General features: G+C 49.2%; 1 protein-coding gene across 1 annotated transcript in view; it reads right to left on the bottom strand.

Annotated features, from left to right (window-relative positions):
* RET (ret proto-oncogene) overlaps nucleotides 1-14,808 on the bottom strand; it is a 60,362-nt gene that overhangs the window by 45,140 nt on the left and 414 nt on the right. The gene's annotated exons all lie outside the window — the stretch shown is intronic.

Genomic DNA, 14,808 nt, shown 5'->3' with positions numbered 1-14,808 from the left:
AGTGAGAGTGAGGCAGTGAGGAGTGAGAGTCAGTGAGTGAGGGAGAGAGTGAGGCAGGGAGAGAGTGAGGCAGTGAGAGAGTGAGGTAGTGAGAGAGCGAGTCACTGACTGAGGCAGGAAGACAGTGAGAGAGTGAGTGTGAAAGAGTGAGTGTGAGAGAGAGTGAGAGTGAGACCGTGAGTGAGTGAGACAGTGAGTGAGTGAGGCAGTGAGAGAGTGAGGCAGTGAGTGAGTGAGGCAGTGAGACAGTGAAAGAGTGAGAGAGGCAGTGAGTGAGTGAGGCAGTGAATAAGTCCCTTATTCTTTTTTAACGTGTACCTCTTTTACTGTTTTTATTTACGTATTACCTGTATGACATAATAAACTGCCTTCCAAATAGTATACTTAAGGTGGTCATGAGGGTAATGTGGCAGTAGTGAGATGATTCGAATCCCATCACTAACACGACCCCATTGTCCGCTGCTTCCACTGCTGCAGCTACCGTGTGTCTATGCTTACTCTTCGTGCCACTGCTTTTCAGGGCTCGCTCGTCTCTCTGGCTGCGTTGGGGATTTCCTGTCTTTGGTGTTCAAGAGTTTCAGAACAATTCTCTAACAGATTCTTCTACCTCCTCGGCCGGTGTCCTTATCCTCAGCACTCTGGGCTAGTCTTGAGCCCTTTGCTCTACCTGTGTTCTCTTTCAGGAAGCTGCAGCCAGCGCTGATACTTCTCTGTGCACGTGATGTAGGTGTGCACATCACGCTGTGCTCTTTTTTTTTTTTTAAGTTTAGAAACTTTTATAGCACTTTGACACTGTCTCAACACCGATGTATTTGATTTTAAAAATCCATCAGCAAAATACGCCCCCCCCCACAACCAAAGTTGGTCCTTTAGTTTGAAAATCACTGCTGAAACTACTGAGAACTCCAACTCTTATTACTCTCTATGTTTAAAAAAACAACAACCTGGCAGTGTAATTAGAGCAACAAGGCTAGCACATGCAAATGATTTAAGAATAAGCAATAAATGTAAGGCACTCTCAAACATGTTCAGAGTAAGAGAGATACATTCTGGCCAAGTGAAGCTTTGTGAATGAGCGTGGGACAAAGGCACAGGCGTTAGACAGGATAAAAAAGGAGAGTCTGAGGAAGGGGAACCAGGACTTTCATTGAGGTTTTAATCTGACTTCCCTTTTCCCATTATTTCTCCAACCATCTCCAACTGTCCAGATGAGGTTTTCCTCTTCTTCCACTATATCTTTTTCTTATAACATTGGATACCTTCCAAGGACCCAGAACACTGCCATTCTTCTGGGAAGTAAATATCTTCCACTCTGTATTATTCACTTTTGACAAGAAATTATTTACTAGCTCTAATATTTTGATGTGCGAAGCACCAAAGCTTCCCGTTCATTTAGAGCACTTTCTCAAAGTGCTTCTAAAGCCCTGCCCCAGCTGTATCAGCATCACTTGTTAGAAATGCAGGCTCACCACAGGACAACCCAATCAGAATCTGCATTTTAACAATACAATTCTAGTCATCTGCTCATTCACCTCCTCAGCACTGTCACTTAGAACTCCTAAACGATAAGCAAGTCCAAAGAGAGCAAGGTAAAGACAGAGATTCAGGTCAAACTACAGGAATTAAGAAAAGTATTAAAGATGTCCATCAGTTCTTTCATTCAGTAAGCAAGCAATTTCTGACCACTTCCTACATACCACGCTAGTATGAGGGAGGCAATGACGAATAAGATGTCTTTGTCTTCAAGGACCTAATGGTCAATATTCTTAATAGCCTTGAAAATAATACTTGTTAATTAGTTTTGTGATTTTTATGCTTGGAGGGGGCAAAAGGAACTTCACTGAGAAGATGCTATTTGAGCTCAATCCTAAAGGAAGATTGGAAAACAACAGGGTCCAAGTAGATTGAAAAAGAAAGACATTGCAGGCAGGACTACAGCTTGGACACAATAACAGATTCATTGAGTACAACTATAGTCATATTTATCCCTTCCCCTCAAGAAGAAAAAGACTTTAATATGTAGAGTCACAAGCTATTCTGCTTTACCTGAGATTGCATAGTTTCCTGGGACACAGGACTTAGAATGTAATTGTGCTCTTAGCATACCATCATGCGCCTTGCTATATTCACACTTATGCTTCAATCTGGATTGAAGGGTGACCCCTCCCTCATCCAAACCTGCTTCTCCTGCTTTTTCCCATCCCAGGTAAGGCACAACCACTCTTCCATTTGATCAGGCTAAACACCCCAGTAAGCCTGAATGCTTCCCTTCTTGCATCCTCATCCCTAGCTCACTGCCTCTCTATCGGCCCCCACAGCACAGGCCCCCATCCTTTCTTACTTGGACCACCTCCATGGTCACTCCACCGGTTCATTTTTGACCCCACATGCTACTTGCCAACAACAACAATAGTGTCAGCTCGTCACCCTCTGCTTAGTCTTCATCTTCCTTGCCTGTAAACTAAAGCACCATTATTCTCTAGAACCTGCAAGGGTACGTCTCCCAACCTCATCTCCACATGTCCTTTAGGTGGTCACTGTCTGTCACTCTGCAATGGAATGAGTGGAAAGAAGGAGTACGTTAATGAATACATCAGTGAATAAATACATTAATTAATAAATCATTTTAAAAATCATTTTATTGGGGGCTCGTACAACTCTTATCACAATCCATACAAACATCCATTGTGCCAAGCATATTTGTACATTTGTTGCCATCATCATTCTCAAAACATTTGCTTTCTACTTGAGTCCTTGGTATCAGCTCCTCATTTTTCCTCTCCCTCCCCATTTCCCCGTCCCTAATGAACCCTTGATAATTTATAAATTATTATTATTTTGTCATGTCTTACACTGTCTGACGTCTCCCTTCACCCGCTTTTCTGTTGTCCGTCCCCCTGGGATGAGGTTATATGTAGATCCTTGTAATCGGTTCCCCCTTTCTACCCCACCTTCCCTCCACCCTCTCAGTATCACCACTCTCACCACTGGTCCTGAAGGGATCATCTATTCTGGATTCTCTGTGTTTCCAGTTCATATCTGTACCAGTGTACATCCTCTGGTCTAGCCAGATCTGAAAATAATCTTGTGTGCAGGAGAAAGATGGGGCTTACTAATCCTGTTAACAGTTACAGATCTCAGAAACTCACAGGGGTGGTCTTCCCTGTCCTATAGGGCCGCTATGAGTTGGCATTGACCATATGGTAGCGAGTTTGGTTTTTTGTTGTTTGATGTGCAGGGCAGGGAGATGGTCAGTAATGGGGAACGGGGAGCTGCTGAGGCCAATGGGGTCAGCTCAGGCTATCTTGCCTTGGATAAACATTATAGACCCTGGGATTGCAGTGGGCTAAGAGTAGCAGGAGCAGGTGGGCAGAGTTGTGTGGGTCACCCTTCTATACTCACAAACCAGGTAGGGGCCCTCCTTAGTGCCTTTTAGGACACTACAGGCTCAGAGAGGCTGGTTGCTCACAGCTGAACAAACAAGTCATTAGACTGAGCACAAAGCCATGAACTGGGCTCAGGAAACCGATTCCCTCAGGGGCTGAGGAACATTATTAAACAAGTGGGATCACCTACAATCAGTCTCCAGACCTTACAATTGTTCCTTTGTCACAGAAGAAAGCTGTAAGACTGTGATTTAATGATGTTTTTAGAAAGAAATGCAGATTAAGGGAAGCGCTACTGCAAATAAGAAATTGGCTGGGGATGTTTTAGGGGAGAATCGCAGTTTAAAAGATGTGCCCACAGCTAAATCTTTAGCCAGAGCCAAGGCCAAACAGAAACACCGAGTCACTGAGCTCTTGACACCATCTGACATTCCGTCAATGCTGTCCTGGTTGCTGATGGGAGGTAAGTAAATATCTGAGCACAGCTGTTTTTGCACCTATGCAATTCCCAGCTGTCATCAAGTCAGGGACACTGACGTCCAGGGAGAGAAAACCCTGAATGGCCAGAAAAGCCACCACCCAGCGGGGTCAGGGTCGGGACGGCTATGGGATAGACAGACCTGGCCACTTGTGCCGTCCCTGGTGCCAGAGTTGAAAGGATCAAGAGCCTATGGAGGTGGGAGACTCAGCTGTGACAGCCACGAAATACCCAGTAGGGACCACATCCGGGGCCTGAACATTTCATGGTCCACAAGAGTGTTTTAATTTACTTTTCTTTTGAAACTAGAAGGAAAAAGCAAACATGATCATAAGGAGTAATGAATAAAGATGAGATTACATTTCTTTTTATACCAGCACAATACAAAATGTATCTCATTTTATTTTATGGAAGAAGGTTCTATGAAGGAGGAATGCCTGGGCCCATACTGTGACCCTGGCTCCATAGTCATCACAGCACAAATGCCTAGCCACCCCCACCCCCACCCCCCTCACCCCCAAAAGACTAGGCTCCTCTTCATGCCCATCTGACCTCTGATCAAACCACATTAGTGGGAGCAGGGACCCTTCAAGGTCATAGCAGGCAGAAGCCAACTTGAGGCCAGTCTGTTTCTGTTCATAGTTTACCCTTGTTGCCTGATAGGAGGTAGGTAGATAGTTGGGCCACTGTGGGTCACAGCACTGTGGGTCACTGTGGGTCACAAACAGGCTAGGCCCCTGGGGCAGATGCCTGGCATTAGCTTTCAAACAATGGGGGTAGTTCTTTTGTCTGCCTTCCCCCTTCAAATTCAGCAACCTCCCAATGCCCCTCCCCACCCACCCCCATCTCTGCAGGGTGACCTCACTGACTTTTGCTTCCAACCTCTCAGAACTCAATGGTCACTCTCCACATTAAACACAATCTCAATCTCTTGTCACACCTTCCCTGGTTATTTTCACGGGTTCAATTTTGTGAACCATCAAGAAAATGACCTCGAAGAGTCTAGTTGGTGGGGGGTCCATACCTGCTCTACTCTCACTCTCAGGATCTTCCCATCCTTAATCATCTGCTTCAATACCTGCTGTGTGACCCAGGGGTCCCAATATGGTAGAGTGTCACCCAAGAGCTGTCTTGCTGGGCTTCAACCTGGGCCAGAGATGGAAGAGGGCGGTGGGTGGAGGGAGGAGAGATGGGGGATGTCCGACACAGAGCTTTTATCCCTGCATTCACACCTTCGGCTTCCATTCAAATTTTGATGTGCTCTCATGATTTCCCAATGTATGACAGAGATATATTACTATCCCTACTTAATTCTGGGAAAGCCAGGGTACAGGTTTTATGATACTCCTGAAACAGTGTGATTCTCTGCCAATGGGGCATAGGTGGAGGTGCTGGTGGTGCGGCTGAGGGTTTGGGGAGTGAGATCATTGTTCTAGATCCAGCACTCCAGTGCTGGCCTTCCACAGTGGACTCTAGTCCTTTGCACCCCGAATGCCTGAAAGCCCACTAACTCCTTCAACCCCCACCGGACCAGCTGCAGCAACCTCATTGCAGGAATGATGGACGCTCCTGCCCAATGTAATTTCCCAGCTGCTGCGGAGTTAATCACCAGCCTTGCGGGCAGTTCCTTCCGGCTTCTTTGCAAAGGAAACTGCCAATTAGGGTTATAATTAATTTTCTTTCCCAGGGCAAGGCCTGGCTGTAAAATGACAGGCCACCCAAGTGGCCTGCTGCTGGTGTGAGGATCACCAGGCCCCTGGGGTCCAGGGCCTAAGACGCTCACCCACTGTCCTGTGAGCCTCCCTGAGTCTGTGGGACGTATGACTACGCAGAGCAGATGTGAGCTGTGTTTCTGGCCTCATCCACCACCCCCATGAATGCAACCAGGCACCCTGACCTAGAGATGTCGGCAGGACTCTATATCCTCATCTCGCAAGCTCCAGGCAGAGAGAGCTCATCCCGACTACTTGAGCCTTTCCAGCACCCTTCCTGCCTGGGTTCTATACCAACCAAGGGAAGTTCACCTGGGCCATTGCTTTCTTCATCGGCATTGTCCCATTTCACTGGAAACAGGCGTCACCGACACTTGTCTGACAGTAGCAAGACCAAGCCCTCATCCTCCAACAGAAACAAAGGCAGAGAAGAGTTACAATGTACGCTCACAGCGGCACAGAGAAGGGCTGGGACTTTAAGCCTGGGCCATGGTCTGAGTCAGACTGGAATAGATTCCTGTGCTTTGCTGTCCAAAGCAAAGGTTCCTTCACAAAGCAGGATCAAAACATGCCCACCTGCTGGCAGGTCAGGCCTAAAATGTCCCTGAAAACCCATCGGCAGACTTCCTCAGCCCCAAGTAGCAGGCGGGTACCCTTAGTTTCCCAGCACAGACTTGGTCTTCAGCAGGTCATTCGAATGAACAGGCATGGGGAGTTCGGAGAATGAGGAAGGGGCTGTGGCCCAGCCGGAGGCCAACCCCTACCCCTGCACACAGTCACAGAAAGACACTTGACACCACAGAGCCTCTCCTGCTGGGTGGGACCCTATCACAAGGATGTCACAAGCCTCGATCCGAATGAGAAACCTCAATCCAAATGAGAAATTATTCAGCGTGATAAGAGAGATCAAAGACAAGGACAGAGCTGGGCCAGCTGTGCGGTCAGGCATGTGAGTACTAATGGAGACTGAAGAGAGAAACTCCCCACCAAATGCACTGCCTGGGTGCAGAATATTTCTAATGAGCAACAGTCTCCTCTGCTCACCTTCCTCCCAATAGGGAGTCAGAATCCAGGCTGAGAGCAAGGTGCCCTGTGCTCCGGGGGTAGCTGATGCTTCCTCTGCCTCTCTATGTTGACCTCTGCCCTCAGGCAATCACTGGCTTACCGGCAACTCTGGGTGTTAAGTTCAGGCCAGAGCCAAGATGTTCAGCGGTGAGACCTGCTGTATTTCCACCATCCAACCCAGTTCCCAAATGCAGGGCCAGTGGGGCTTCCCAGCACCCTCACATGCCTGGAAGGACCCAGTGTGGCAAACACTTGGGCCTACATAAGCCACTGGGAGTGTCTGAGAATGGGCGTGCAAGGGGAGGGAGAGGGAAGTCCGATTTTTGAGGGGGGGGCGGGGGGAGGAGAGTCTGTCTACAGTTTGCCTGCGTGTCCTCAGAAAATGTCTCACAGCAGCATGACATCACGCAGTTGTGATTACAGTAATCAAGTTACATGCTGTCCGCTTGGTCATTTTTAGAGTCTGGACTGGGAGTTAGCCAGAGAATGCAGCACCTGGATTCCAGTGCTGTAGGGACCAGTTTTGTCAGGTGGGTGACCCCAACACCTTCTCCTGTTCTTCCTGGGGGCACTGCCTGGGCACCTCATACAGCAGTTGCCTCAGGGATGTTTGTGCTCAGTGTGGTTTTAGGATCCAGAACTTTCAAGGACATGCTCAGTTTCCCAATAGGATCATTGCTGACTTAATAATTCACAGACAAGGGCACTTGGAGAACTTCTGTTCTCCTCAAAAGGGACCTAGGGTTGAAGCACTGATAGCAACAGCACCGGAGAAAGCATTTCTTTGCAATATGGGGTGAAGATACATTGAAGCAAAATTAAACCGTGTGAAAATAAAAATAAACATGTATTCTAAATGGACAAAGGACCTAAATAGACATTTCTTCAAAGAAGATATAAAATGATCATCAAGCACCATTAAAATAAACTCGGTATCATTACTGATTAGAATTAGACGTTCTCTGTGAAGAGTCTATTGCAATTGTTTGTCATTCCTCCATCTCCACCAGCTGTTGCCATCACAGGTTCTAGGGAATGTGGAAGGCCTGGAGGGAGGGTCGTCTTCCAAGAAAGAGTGTGTTCCCTCAGCTGGGTCCTCAGTACTTCCAGACACGTGATCAAGAAACATGCACAAAGTGATGTCCACCAACCTCAAGCCTAGTGCCTCAGAAGTCTGCGCCCCTCAGCCCCTAACAGCACTCAGGAGTGGAGGGATGGAAGAGCATCGCTGACTCTCCCGAGCCTGGCGGAGTAGAGCGACTGTGTTAAGTCACTGACGTAGGGTGCTCTGCAACCAACCGGAGTCTTGCCTATCCTGGGCATAGGCTGGAGAAGCCGGAAGACCCGAGTAGTTCTTTGTTCATACTTGCGTGACTTTCTCAGTTCTGTATGGTTACAATGGATGGGTGTCTTGAAAGAACATTTACTGGCTTGCACAACTGTTAACGACTTTAGTATAGGGGAAGTGAACACAGTTAAGGAACTGAGGAAGCTTCTCAGGTACCTGCCCAGTCATCAGTAGTGAGCTCCTTTCAGAGGTGGGCAGAAATGGATCCTTAGCTTGTGGTTCAGAGCACTAACTGTACCTTCTGCCAGCCTCTTCAGCCTCCAAAGAAAGTAGCAGAAGCTCCAGGGCACGGTAGGTGTGGCTACCCCGAGCCACAGGGAGAACCCATTACTGACTGCTAAGACCTTCAAACTTCACTGGTTGCAAACCTGTGAGGAAGAAGCTCAATGACCCCTCACCTCCCACTTGGCACCCCTAACTCTACCCCACAGACACTTTATGCCTCTCTCTCCACCCTCCCTCCACTACTCACCTCCATCCATCCATTGCACCCTTTTTCACCCCCACTTCACCTTCCCTTTTGTCCCTCACTTACCCCCAGCTTTAGTCTGCATTTCCGTTTCCCCACCTCCACTCAGTGCCCTTCAGTCAATTCCTCCTTTGGCACATCTATTCACCTATCCCCACTTTGTGGCCCTCAACACCCCCACTTTCACTCTGTGCCTCTCCCACCTCCTCCTATGTTGCTCACTCTCCCTTGAGCACCTCTTCCACCACAACCTTGTTACTGTGCCCCTCCTTCACCCTACCCTCACTTAGGGACACCTTCAGTCAAACGCTCTTGACCCCACTGTACACCCCACCACTTCAGCCCCCGGCACACATCTTTCCCAGCATCTTCCAGACAATCCATTGAATTTTAGGAAATCACATTTTCTCCCCTTTCTCCTTCCTGAAACACAGGATTGAGAACCATTAGAATTTTCCAGTAATCATACACTTAAGAGGAAACTGGAGAGAGTTCTGGCGACACTGCCAGAGATTTTGGCTTGTTTCCGCAGTTGCACCTCAGGCAGTAAGGTTGGGGCAAGGGAAGCTAGGCTGACAGCCTTGTCTCCCTCCCTCTCTCTTCACCACAGCACCTTGCTTCTCTCTTCTTCACTCCCTGCCTCCGAGCACTTCCCTGCAAATGCTACTGCAGGAAACAGATGCCCAGCACCGTAAGGCACAGAGAAGTGGAAGATGGCATGAGTACCTTATCCTAGGACTAGACCCTGGAGGAGCACAGGCACCTCCCGTGAGCATATTCCTTGGACCAGGTGCACGGCTGACCTTTCTGGGGCAGTGGAACTTGGTGGCGCCATCATGAGGCACAAACACAGGTGTCTGCATGGCTCAGCCACTTGCCCTCCCTGAGGCTGCAAGAAAGGCCTGAAAGAGAAGCAGGTATGTCAGCCACTGTTGTGTCTCCCAGAACCTACCATCCTTCACCTATCCTGCACCAGGCTTTGTGCAGCACCACCTCCAGCAAGGAGTTGCTAAGGGTGCAGTGATCTCTCCAGTGGATAGTCAAGAATCTACTGGCTTTACAGTCTTGGGCCTAGGAGATGGACGGAGGGGTCCTTGAGGCCTCCCACAAATGCACAGCCCATGCGACCTGGTGGTAGGAGCAGGTGGGGAGGCAGGTCAGTTAGACTCTTGGAGTCCCGGGAGTGGAGGAGGACTTTTTTATTCTCCAATTATCCAGAATCTCCCACCGCCAACCCCACCCCATGCTACCTGGGTCCCGTGCCTAAGGAAGCAGCAAGACCATGTAACACAAGAGATACTCAGGCCCCAGCCCGCCAGACAAACCTGCCAGGTCACAGCTTATTTGAATCGAACAGACCCCGGCCTGGATGATTCACAGTTGCCTCACAAAACATGAGGTTATCTACAGAGTTAGACTCAGAAAATGCATGGAGGGACCCTCCCACTCAGTGTTACCCTTTCTGTCAGTACTTCCTGCTGGCTACCTGACCTCCACTTAGAAGCCCACTTCTGCCGCCTGGACAGGTCTCTTGCCTTGCCTCTTCAAGAATTCTTCCCAACCTAGCCCGCTGAACCCCCACACAGGTTAAAGTGTGTATTTGGTGTTTCTTGTCCCTGTGGAAGCATCTAGAGTGAATTGCTGTCCCAGACAAGTGTCTGGGACTACAGGCAGTCACACTGAGTGTCTGTGGGTTGACCGTTTTTACTATTACTTCAATTAACAAGACAATTAATTGAGGAAATAAGCTATGTCTGAGCTAAACTGCCAGTTCAGGAACTGTGTGAGCCAACACTCCTAGCAAACACTGCAGTCAGCCCGTTGGTACCAAGGCCCACATGTCCTCCATATATTCACAGAAAGGAGCAAGCACACACTGTAGTCACTTCCATGGGTCAGAAGAAGGGTTTCTTGGGGGAGCCAGAGCCTTGGAGATGGGAGTGGATGATGGGGATGGGTGGTGATGGTAAGGGAACATACTGCCTCCTGTTACCTTGACTTTGCTAGACTTGAGATGAAGTCATTTGTGTGAAGCTCCATGTCAATAAACTAACACCTAGCTAGTTTCTAGTTCCAATAATGCCTGACCTTCCTAGCAGCTGAAACCTAAGTCAAACAACAGAAACCTGAGTTAATCAACTAGGATTTGCCTACTTGGTTTGACCTATTCAAAATTTCCCCCTGATCCCAAGTAAAGAAAATGTCCGCTGACCAATCTGAAACAGCTTCCTTCCTGTGTATCGGTGCTTACAAGCATGCTCTCTTTGTCTGCGCTTCTGAATGGTCAGCTGACCTCCAGCTCAGGCATTCCCCAATTCGTGAATCAAAACATAAAGCTTAAGAGTTGACACACCAATTTAATATTGACAAAATGTTATTTTTAACACCTTTTCTGAGTCTAGCCCTATCCTGCTTCCACTCTGTGTCTGGTAGTAACCTGAGACACTGGATACTCACTTGGGGTGCTCTGGTCACCCATATGCTCCACCACCAGCACAGGGCTCTGCCCCAGCCCCAGCCACCAACACACACACACCAGAGCCGATCTTTCTACTCCTGCAGCACAGCAGCAGCCCAACCACACCCACCAGGCCCCTGATCTGTTTAGCCCACCTTTCCTGTAGGGCAGACTCTCCACACACCTGAGACAGCCCAACAGGCCTACGGCCTTGCTAGTGCCATAACATCATCATTGACATAGGAAGAAGCTAAGACCCAGCAGGCCTCTGAGCATAGGGTTACAAGTCACTCACTGGTCTGGATAGCTCTACACCAGGCATATAAACACCAAGGAACAGGGCAAGCAGAGGCCAATCTAAGGTGTGGTGCATGTTCTGAGTACCACTTACGGCAGGAAACTACCAATGATCAGTTTCTACTAGCCATTGCAGTTTCATTTTCCTGCAGCGAGAAATTATTCCACAACTTAATCCAGATTGCCATCAGTGCTGTTTTCCATAGATGGAGTGCCGAGGGAAGGTGAGCAGTGCACCCTACACTGCAGTAGGTGGTAGGTACCTCCAACCCATAAGCCTGGTACCTGGCATTAAGGAGGGTGCCTGATGGAAAAACAACCCAGGACCCTTGCAGCTTTGTCAAGAAGATAAGCTTGCCCGGTACTGCCGGGACTGAAAGCTATTGCCGGCCGACTGCTGCAGACATCAGCCTCCTCTAGTCAGGACAAGAGGGGGTCCAGGCTGCAAAAGAGGGAGTCAATAGGCACCTTCTGGAAGGCACCAGATGAGGATGCAACTTCTGGGCCTTCCCTTCCCCTGGCACCTCAGGCTCCATTTTAACAGAGAGCATATTTTTTAATTCATTTTCTCCTCTCCTGCCTAAAAGGTCATTAGCTCCCCATTAGGTGAATGCATCCCACTTTCTTTATACAACCAAGGAAACTGTCCTTTACTTAGCCATCCCTAAAGCAATTCTGCAGAATACAGGCAATTTAGTGAATGAGCTCAATAAATGTCCCCAGGTTCAAAGGCCCCACCCTCAGGAGCTAGACTAGGCCCTGCCCCTGAGTGGCTCCTGGTGCCAGGGGAGGCTCAGTGGGTTGTAGAGAAGAAAGACTAGGGCCAGGCCCTGCTTGAGAAAGAGACCATGTCTTCCATTTGCCCCTGACCCAAGGAAAAAGGAAGAGTCACAGGAGAAGGAAGAAGTCACACTTGAGGGACTTCTTGATGACTCAGAATTGTAATACCGACAGAAGCAGGCATCCAAGGACCCACGGTAGTGGATGCACTGCCAGGGCATGACAAGTCTTCCTAAGGGAACATCCCGGAATCTGTGGGCAGAGAGGCAGAGCCATCATGGCATCCAGAAGCACTAGGTACAATGGAATCCAAGATGCCTGGCCCTGAAGCTAACAGCAGTGAAGCCCTAGAAGGTGCTGTGGTGGTCAGAGAGGTGAAGGTTCAGCCTGGGACAACACCCAAAGCCAGAGTTGCTTCCTTACCTGGAAGATTGTGCATGTGTTGAGAAACAAAGGCTGGGAATTCCTAAGGATAACCTTTAAAAAAAATCTTTTTATTGGGGGCTCGTACAACTCTTCTCACAATCCATACATCCTTCCATTTTGTCAAGCACATTTGTACATTTGTTGCTATCATCATTCTCAAAACATTTGCTTTCTACTTGAGCCCTTGGTATCAGCTCATTTTCCCCCTCCCTTTCCGCCCCACCCCCAACCTCATGAATCCTTAATAATTTATAAATTATTATCATTTTGTCATATCTTACACTGTCAGACATCTTCCTTCACCCACTTTTCTGTTGTCCGTCCCCCAGGGAGGGGGTTATATGTAGATCCTTGTAATCGGGTCCCCCTTTCTACCCCACCTTCCCAACACCCTCCTGGTGTCGCCACTCTCACCACTGGTCCTGAAGGCTTCATCTGTCCTAAGGACAACTTTTAAGTTGAGATCCCACAGTTTTGTTTGAGGGCACCTGTGTGAATGGGTCTTGCCCTGAGTTACAAGACAGGGAGGGCCAGATCATTGAAGTGTAGTTCTTGGAGGAGTTTGGGGTGGGGGGAGGGGGGCTGTGCGGTGGAAAGGGGCAGTTTGTGGGAAAGTGGGTAGGGAGTTGACTGGGTTCATTGTGTGTGCCTGGTGAGGGTGAGACTTGAGGGGGTCAGAAATGGGAATGTGTGCTTGTATGAATCCCAGGCCTTCTTGAATCCATGGGAGTATTCTTGTGATAATGGCTGGGTGTAGATATGAAACATGTTCGTTCTATTTGTTTCATGGCCTTGCTCTGAGGCCAGGCTGTTTCTTCCAATGTACTCTAGTCTAGGTCATTACCTCTTCAGCTAAGCTGTCCTCTCCCTCTCCCTCACCTAGGACCCAGTTTAAAAAAGGAGCGTCCCACCCTGGGGAGAGGTCTGGGTCTAGCTAGGGAGGATTCTCATCTTCTGGAGACCCAGCCCATCCCCCAGGAAGCAGCCCTGCAGTGTCTGCCACTGGAGGCTGCGTCCACCAGAGGGTTTCCTGAGGCCTAGCCCTGGTTCTTGCATTGGCTCTAGGCGGAGTGTTTTGCTCTCTGGAGTGGTCCAAGGAGAGCAGGTTGGATTGCTTCAGTGTAACGGCCGGTAAAGAGTTGTGTATGCTTAAAACCTATCCCAACGTCCATGTGTCCGGCGTGTGCAGGATCACCACAATTAACCTGACTTCTTGGTCATTTGAGCTCAGCTTTCCTGGATGGCAGAAGCTGCCTGCTGCTACCAACTCCATGGGCCAGGGTTCTCAGGTCAGGGTGCCATTGCATTCTTGCCAAGGCCTCTGCTGTCTGGTACCACAGCTTTAAGGTCTACTGAGGCTGGCGAAGGCTGTCCAGGGCAGTAACCACAGACTCAAAAAACTATAAAGTTATAAGCTGGAGTCACAAAGGAGCTTCCAAACCCTGAATCTTACCACACGAAGCGAGCTTGCGTCTGTCTTCCCTCTCCAGGGCTGGGACCGAGGACTAGGCGTGCACTCTCGATTCCCATCCTCCCTGACAGCAAGGAAGGAGCTTATTCCCAAATGTGACTCATTATCCTCATCTCCTCTCCACTCCCACTCCAGTCGGTACCCTGGGCAGGCCTGTGAGCCCAGAGCTCAGTGCAGGGACCAGAACTAGAAGTAAGGGGATTTCTTGAGTTCCCAAAAGCCCCAGGAAAAGAAAATCCTTTGTAAGAAGTGGGGAGGATGACCTGCTCCCCACTCCTGAAGGAAACTTGGAAAGCACAGAAGCACTGAAGAGAAGAAGGTGGCATATTTGAGAGTCACTTAAATACGTGCGTGGCCAGGGGATTCGAAGGTTCTACAGCTCTGAGGTTCATCCAGTCATACACAGTATGAGGGTGGGGGCGGTGACCAGCCTTGCAGGGCCACACCTAATGCTGATATCCTTACCTCGATTTCACAAAGCCCAGCACAGATTTCCGCCCCTCCATAACCTGATAAAGAATTTTTTTTTATAAGCTTGGCCCAGAGCCTTCCTTTGGCCCCTAAGGATGCTGGGTGGGGCTCCGACCACTGTATGGCCTTGGCGAGTAGACCTGACTAGTGGGAGCGGACCCTCGAGGATCCTTCTCCAGTAACACAGGCTTTCTATTTGTACAGATCGAATGGAAAGACAGATCACAGAAAACCAACCTTCTACGAGGAGCCGATTCCCCTCGGCAGCCTAGGCGGCCGGGGCGTCGAAATGGAGGAAGGACTTAACAGACCTGGCGCGCAAAAAGGCGTCCGAGAGGGCGAAATCTTGTGCAGAAATAAAAGTCCCCGTGTTCAGGACCCCATTCTGCCGAACCCGCCGCCAGCGGCGAAACCGCAAGATGCGAACTGTTCGCTCCGGGGCACCCA

The sequence above is a fragment of the Echinops telfairi genome, unplaced genomic scaffold, assembly GCF_000313985.2.
Source record: "Echinops telfairi isolate 266 unplaced genomic scaffold, ASM31398v2 ScPeMD7_35;HRSCAF=133_0, whole genome shotgun sequence".
NCBI classification, from domain to species: Eukaryota; Metazoa; Chordata; class Mammalia; order Afrosoricida; family Tenrecidae; genus Echinops; species Echinops telfairi.
Note: the sequence above shows the minus strand (reverse complement) of the source record. Positions and strands in the feature narration are given on the sequence as shown.